The sequence below is a fragment of the Sus scrofa genome, chromosome 15, assembly GCF_054392235.1.
Source record: "Sus scrofa isolate SSC_HxYL_T2T_F1_AM1 chromosome 15, Sscrofa_HxYL_maternal_Yorkshire_Landrace_v2.0, whole genome shotgun sequence".
Taxonomy (NCBI): domain Eukaryota; kingdom Metazoa; phylum Chordata; class Mammalia; order Artiodactyla; family Suidae; genus Sus; species Sus scrofa.
The window spans coordinates 42,557,238-42,565,519 of NC_139397.1; positions in this window are offsets into that span (position 1 = coordinate 42,557,238).

Below are 8,282 nucleotides of genomic sequence, written 5' to 3' on the forward strand. Positions count from 1 at the left end.
GATCTGGCATTGCTGTGGCTGTGGGGTAGGCTGGCAGCTGCTGCTCAGATCTGACCCCTAGCCTGGGAACTTCCATATGTGGCAGGTGTGGCCCTAAAAACAAACAAACAAACAAACAATGACAACAACAAACTATCTGTCTTACACTGGTTCACATGAGGGTTTCAGATAATTTTGAAATAAAGATGTTATATACTGTCTTTTGTCTTTTAGGTGATCCTGTGTCTTTCTTATTTTTTACAGTTCCACTCATGGAGGCTAGATATGAGAGGATATATGGTCTTTAAGAAATCAAGTTAATGCATAGTCAGTCCAGACATCCTTCAACTTATCTGTCAATGTCACCAGAGCCTAATTTTATCTGACCATCACTGAACAAGGAAATGCCTATTTAAGCCCTAACTAAGGAGACAAATATCATTCTTGCTTACAAATTTATTTAAGCAGCTAGAATATGGGACTGGGATTAAAGACATTCAGTTTGATATGATATGCTTGCATTAGGCAGATGTTCAGCATAATGACCCTTAATTCTCATACCAAAGCCAAGGCTTTCCAAGGTATTTTTGGGAATCTACCACACACCCAGTCCTTGGTTAAATGTTATATACCGTAAAAAAAAAAAAAAATGTATAATATAATAGATATCCCCTGCCCTTAAAGAAGTTAATTATTTTGAGGATGTAGAAATGAATTATAGATAAAAATCAACCAGAGGGCAATCTAACAGCATCTACAATGACATGCTAAGTTGTATGAAGAATGAAACTGATGAGGCAGTCTTTATGAAGGAGCGAGCCTTCATATTTGGCTTTAAAAAGAAACAAAGAGTATTACTGGCTTAAAAATCATTCTAATTTATTCTTTTATTTAAAAATAAACACTTCATGCACACTATGTGTCAATTACTCCTGGAGGCACGGAGGATGCAATTGTGAACAAAACAAAACTCATGGATAAAACAAAATAATAGAATATATCGCAGAATTAATGTATGTAAAGCTGGTGTAAGATATTTTGTATATTGACTATTACAAATTACATTGCAAATATGGTATTTTATTAAATGAGTACAAACAAAGTTACACCAGAATTCCCTGGTGGCTCAGTAGGTTAAGGATCCAGCACTGTCACTCCTGTGACTCTGGTCACTACTGTGATGTGGGTTCAGTTCCTTGGCCCCAGGGCCCCAGAACTTCCACATACCACAGGCATGGCCAAAAAAAAAAAAAAAAAAAAATTAAACATAGTAAATAATCTATCCGTGGCCACTTGTAAGTGGTGGGGGGCATGACGGTTAAGTTGAAGCTATGGAGCTGTGTTCCTGTTTTCTTGGTAATAAAAGGCAGACCTGAAAATCGAATAGTAATTGAAATTAGCTATGAGATATAAATGAGTATATGCTATTTGATTCTTTAGATTTTTGGAAATCACAGGGTTAATGAGAGTGAATATATAGAACAAAGTTTTCCAAAAGGAGAGTAAAAAAGAGAAAACAAATGCTTCAGCTGATGTGAGGGACAGTTGACTTATTTGATGCTACATAAAAGAATCATTGATTCAGTGTTAGGAGAGCTTGTGTAGTGTTTCTTCATTGGCAGATTCTTGCCCCATCAAGCCTGCTAATGGATTAGTGAGAGATCAGGACTAGTGATGGGGGAGGGGAGGGATAAAGTTGGTTTTAATATGTATCTGATATTTAAACAACCTGTAACAGAAGCACAAGTAAAATTAGCTGCTTAGGAAAGAGGTAAACCAAGAGAGTCTGATCAAAAGATTAGATTCAGATTAAATGGCAAAAGGCTCTCCTTGTCTTCAGAGACTTTCTCATCTCCTTTTTTTTTGGCTGAGTCTGTCTGTGGCATACAGAACTTCCTGGGTCCAGGATCACACCCATACCATGCAGTAATCTGAGCTGCTGCAGTGATGATGCCAGATCCTGAACCTGCTAACCATAAGAGAACTCCAATAAAAGCATTTTATTTTATTTATTTATTTTGTCTTTTTAGGGCTATACCCGAGGTATATGGAGGTTCCCAGGCTAGGGATCTAATTGGAGCTATAGTTGCCAGCCTATGCCACAGCCACAGCAACACCAGATCTGAACCGCATCTGCAGCCTACACCACAGCTCACAGTAGCAGTGGATCCTTAACCCACTGATAGAGGTCAGGGATCGAACTTGCATTCTAATGGGTACCATTTGTTTCTGTTAAGCCATGAAGGGAACTCCAATAAAAGCATTTTAGTTACAATTATGGACTGTATTGTGTCTTCTTGGCCAAAATTCATTTTGTTTAAACCGTAACTCCCAATTTAACTGTATTTGTTTGGGGATAGGAACTTTAAAGCAATAATTAAGGTTAAACGAGGTCATAAGGGTGGGATCCTCATCCAATAGGGATGGTGTCCTTACAAGAAGAGGAAGAGACCAGGGATGCATGGACACAGATGAAAGGCCATGTGAGAGTTTGTGAGGACATGTGAGAACATGTGAGGAATCGTTCATGAGAACATGTGGGAACATGGTGAGATGGTGGCAACTACAAGCAAGGAGAGAGGCCTTATAATAAACAAGACCTGGAATTTCCCTTGTGGCTTAGCAGAAATGAACCTGACTAGTATCCATGAGGATGCAAGTTCAATCCTGAGCCTCGCTCAGTGGGTTAAGGATCCAGTGTTGCCGTGAGCTGTGGTATAGGTCACAGACTGGCTGAGGCATAAGCTGGCAGCTGCAGCTCCTATTCAAGCCCTTGCTGGGAACTTCCACTTGCCACAGATAAAACCCTAAAAAGAAAAAAAAGAAAGAAAGAAAAATAAGAAACCAGACCTGACACCTTAATCTTGGACTTTCAGCCTCAAAACTGTAAGAAAATAAATTTATATGATTAAGCTACTCAATCCACAGTATTTTGTCATTGTAACCCTAGCAGATGAATACTATTACACATGGCTTATGTTTCTGATGGTACAGCTAAGTAGAGATACACACTTCTGGTATAAAATAGTTCGATGTATTGGACTAAAATATTTCTGAAGTAGGATTGAGATACAGTAAGGCAATGGAAATCATAGGAAACAAGAAAGTACAGGACAAAGCATGACTTGCCTGTCTCAGCCTTGGTTATTTATGGAATATTAGAAAATAAAACTCTTCCCTGAGAATGTTTTCATTATGAGCTGCATTTACAGACGTATAGAGGCATAGGGCTATACTTACACTATTTTTTTTACCCCAAATATCTTCTGGACATGAATTTGTCAAGCCCTGGCAACTGAGAGAAACAAACTTAAACCTTGTTTAAAGGAATTATCTTTAAACACGGACATGATTCCAAAGAAAATGAGAAAAAAATTAAATTATTTAATTGGAAGATAAAAATTTATAATTGTGGATTAACAAAAATAATCAACTACAGATTCAGATCCACAGAAAATTATGTGTGTCACATTGAATAAAATGATTAAATATAGAATAATGATAGTACATGACAAAGGAGTAAGAAAGAAAATTTTCCATTCTGACTTGGGAAAAAAAAAAGGAACCGCTAGAATTAAAAAGGAAAACTAAGAAATACCTAAAACTGATAAAATACTGATCTTCGAGTGTTAGAAGTCCAATTTCTGCAGAGTGCATTAAAGACAAAAATATATTGAAAGCGACCAGCAGAACAAAGAGAAATTGGAACTTAAGGTTAAGATGATAGAAACAGCAGCGGCAACCATGGGGCTCAGAAGAGAATAAAATAATCTCTTAATTCAACATAGAGGAATTTGTTAATTTAAAATTCTATAGGATGGTGGGGATATACTTTGAGAATGAATATGAAAAGAACACATGTTGAGAAAATTTAAAATTGGTGTATGACACGACATTAGCTACAATGAGTATAGTTTAAAAGATTTATCTCTTGGGAAAGGAATATGTTCCAAATGAAGTATCTTTAGTGCAAGAAGTAACAAAAGCAGAAAAGAGTTCCAAATATGAGTTTAAAAATAATAAACAAAAGAACAAATACAATTATTTAATGACATATTAGAAAAGAACTGATAGAATCAAGATATATAATGATGGCATATGATTTAGAAGGGAATAACTTGATTTAATATATTTATAAAAGCTTCTCTTGGAGTTCCCTGGTGGCTCAGTGGGTTAAGGATACAGCAGTGGTCAATACAGCAGCTCAGGTTTGATTCCTGGCTGTAACAAAGGTTTGATTCCTGGCTGGGGAATTTCTGCATGCTGTGGATGTGACCAAAAAAAAGAAACAACAACAACAAAAAAAATGCTTCACTGTTTGAGAAAAAAAGGTGGTGATTAACTTTAGAATTTTGTGAACCATATCTAATTTCTAAAATGAAATTGAGTTTATAATTTGTAAGTTAACAGAATAAAAATAGAATTATGAAAATATGCAATGAAAAGGAAGAGAAATAAAAAGCACATGGTAAAAGTAGGACAAAATTTGTGATTTTTATCTTGCAACGTTTTAGTAAGCGTGTTAAATGTTTTAAGCAAAAATAGAAATTTGTGAGCCTTAATTAAAAAGGCAGATCAAATCAATGCTGATTACAGCAACATATGTAAAAGAACCACAAAAGTTAAGAGTAAAAATATGGGAAATTGGATACTATAGAAGTATTAACCACTTAAACATAGTGTAGCTATAGATGTTTATTAATAAAAAATAAGTCAACCAAAAATCACTAAGAGATAAAAGAGGGTCATCACTTTATAGCGATAAAGGGAAATTTTTGCAATTCTAAACTTTTCTGCACTTAGTATTATAGCCTCAAATATGAGACAAAAAAGACAGAAGTAAACATACATATAATCAAAGATGAAGACATCAATAAACCTCTGTTAGTAAACAAAATATTTAAGTAAGACAATTAACATGCGTGATCTAACAAATATTATATATTACAGTCACCACAAATGAAGAATATATGTTCTTTTTAATAAAATATATAAAATTGATGAGAATTAACATCTCTCCAAGACATGCAATTCTGATAACTTTAAAATATTTTAATCTAATGGATTATATGCTCAGACACATGCATTTAATGAAGCAATCAATGTAAAAGATAATTAAACGTAAATTACATTTTCCCCACGTATTTGTAAAGTTCAAAACTCATTTAAATATAACCTATTACAGATACCTGAAAATTATTAGAACTGAGTAATATTGAAAATATACTTTTTAACTTTAAGGGATTTTGCCATGTCAGAGCTTATGAAGAGATAAAACAAAGATTGAAATCAATGCAGGAAAATTTTATTGTAAATAAATGGGGAAAAAACACATTAAGAAAAGGAAAGTTAAAAAAACCCAGAAAATAGATAAACAATATTAGCAGTCTTAGAATGGCAATGTTGAGAGGGAGAAGGAAAATAGAAATAACAACTATGTGTAAAAAAATTAAAAATAAAAACTAGGAGAAATGGATATATTCATAGAAAAATATCAAGGACCAAATGATTCAAGAGTATATTAAAATTTTTAATTTTTCTATTGATATATAAAATATTATGCAAATAAACAAGGAGATATACAAAGGAATGTTTCCAGCAACACTATTTATTATAGCACAATTTGGAAACTACTCAAACATATACCTACAGAAAATAGCTGAACAAATTATGGTACATTCAAACAATTGACTACAATGCTGATATGAAAAACAATGACTTTAGTGACTAGTATCAATGTGAATACATTTCTAAAATGCAACTCTGAGTAGAAAATTCAATCTGAAATAAGACATATACAGTATTATTCCATTTATGCATAAATTAAAAAAATACAAATAAAACTAGATAACATGTCATTTAGGAATATGCCAAAAAAATTCAATTCCTGAAAGCAAGAAAATTCATAAAATTCAGGATAGTGGTTATGTATGCAATGGATGTTAAAGTCATGTGGAGGCTGGAGTTTTAAATACGTTGGAAACATGCTATTCCTTACCCTGGGTAATGTTTACATGGATTTGTTTTGTTATATTTTAAATTTTATATTCAGGTTATATACACTTCTTTGTACTTATGAAATATTTAACAATGGTTTTAAAGAGAGAAAAGTAAAATAAACATCCTTGTGCCTGAAATCTCCAACAATATAGACTTGATTTCTGGGTTGTAAATATTGAGAACGTTGTCCTTCACTCTGAAAGCAGAGCTGGCCTGATGTGGGGAACAAACACTGCATTGGGAATCAGGACAGGTGAGTTCTGGAGTTGTCAGAGACACTGAAGCAAAGGCATTATATTACTTTAAGCAAATAATTTTACTCCTACGGTTTTCCTTCTTTGCAAAATGAAGGAAATCAAGTGAGGTGACTTTTAAGGACATTGTTACTACGTTACACAACCAAACATATTTACATGAGGGAAATGGAGACAGAGTGTTTTAAGAATCAGAAAAAGCATGCTTCTCTTCTTCCATTTGCTAAAGTTTGCAGAGTTTGGAGGTAACAATATTATTTCATGTATGAAATAACATTTGTGAAGATGAGGTTTTTTTGGTTTTTTGTTTTTTGTTTTTTGTTTTTCTTTTGCTTTTTAGGGCTGCACGTATGGTACATGGAAATTCCCAGGCTAGGGGTCAAATAAGAGCTGTAGCTGCTGGCGTACACCACAGCCACAGAAACCTGGGATCCAAGCCACATCTAGGACCTACAAGGCAAGGCCGGATGCTTAACCCACTAAGCAAGGCCAGGGATTGAACCCACATCCTTATGGATACTAGTCGAATTCTCAACCCACTGACCCACAATGAGAGCTACCAAGAGAAGGTATTTTCGATCTCCATGTAGGGCAGTATATTGACTTAAACATGAATATAAATGCAGTGTCGGAGCTGGACCTCCAATGCAGATTATTCACCTGCTGCTCTCTTTAATTGTTTTCAGCTATACAAAAGTTTGTAGTTCTTTATTTATGCACCTTAAATAAGAAATACTAGAATTTCAGCAGGAAAATTATCAGAAGATAGAAGGAATGTTTCAAAAGGAGGAGATTATGACATAACTAGGTAGCTGTGGGAAAAAGGATGGGCAGAAAATGGATTAATCAAAAGCCTATTATATTCTAGTCATAATGTTAGGCATTGACAAATGTTATCTCATTTAATCTACACAACACATTTTAAGGATAGTTATTTTTATCATTTATATTCTATAGACAAAGGAATTGAAGATCTGAGAGGTGATCTCCCTTGAATGTGAGACTGACAGTTTGCAAAATGAAAATCCTCTAGCCTAATTCAGACACCACACTCGGTTAATTCGCAGAGCAAATTTTACACCCCACCCTTTGAAAATGAATTAATCAAAAATTGCAAGATGATTTAGATGAATGGATGGCAATTCATGGAGTATAATTAAGTGCAATAAGACTATTTGTGGTTTTAATCATGAAGAATAACTCTGTCCTCAATAATGGCTCTTCATTAAACCTGTTAGAAGCTTCTGCAATGCCTATTTTCCTTTAACCAGCAGCAACGGTCTTGGCCTCAGAAGGCTAATGTGCTCATGATAAGTGCAGCAGAGTGAGTGGTCCTCTCTGGGATTCACACATCATGAGAGAGAAAGCTGACTGTTTGTGTACAAGTCACCTCATGCTAGAAAAGCCATCGGCAATGGGGTTCCTGTGGCGATCATAAGCTGGTCATACTTATCTGGTAAAGCTGCCTCTAATTAATTACCACCTCCTCATTCATCACCTACCAATTACCTAATACACAATCTTGAAAACGAGGAATGGATGCTTAACCTAGTGTTTATCTTATTCTACAGTACAATTCAATAGATTGCTTGATTAATTGATTTGTTAGGATTACAATCTTTAAAAATTGTCATGATTCTCTTTAGCTCGGGAAAGCCACCCACCAATATTAATCCTTTTTTGTTTCTCCATCATCCTAGGCAGGAAGAAAAACTGTGCAGTTTCAAAAACACAGTTGTATTGTCCATTTTCTAATAGCTGACTCAAATAATAAACATTTATCTTCCTCATAATTGTCCCTTGAAAATCAGCACTATATTCTTTTCAGAGTTTTTACTTCTCCTTTAAATATTCTGACTTTCCTCCTAAATATGCCTTTTAAATCACACATTTATTTATTTAGGCCACATCCACAGCATGTGGAAGTTCCTGGGCCAGGGATGGAACCTGTACCACAGCAGCAACCCGAGCTGCTACAGTGACAATGCTGGATCCTTAACCCACTGGGCTGCCAGGGAACCCATCATTCACATGTTTATTTGTCATCAT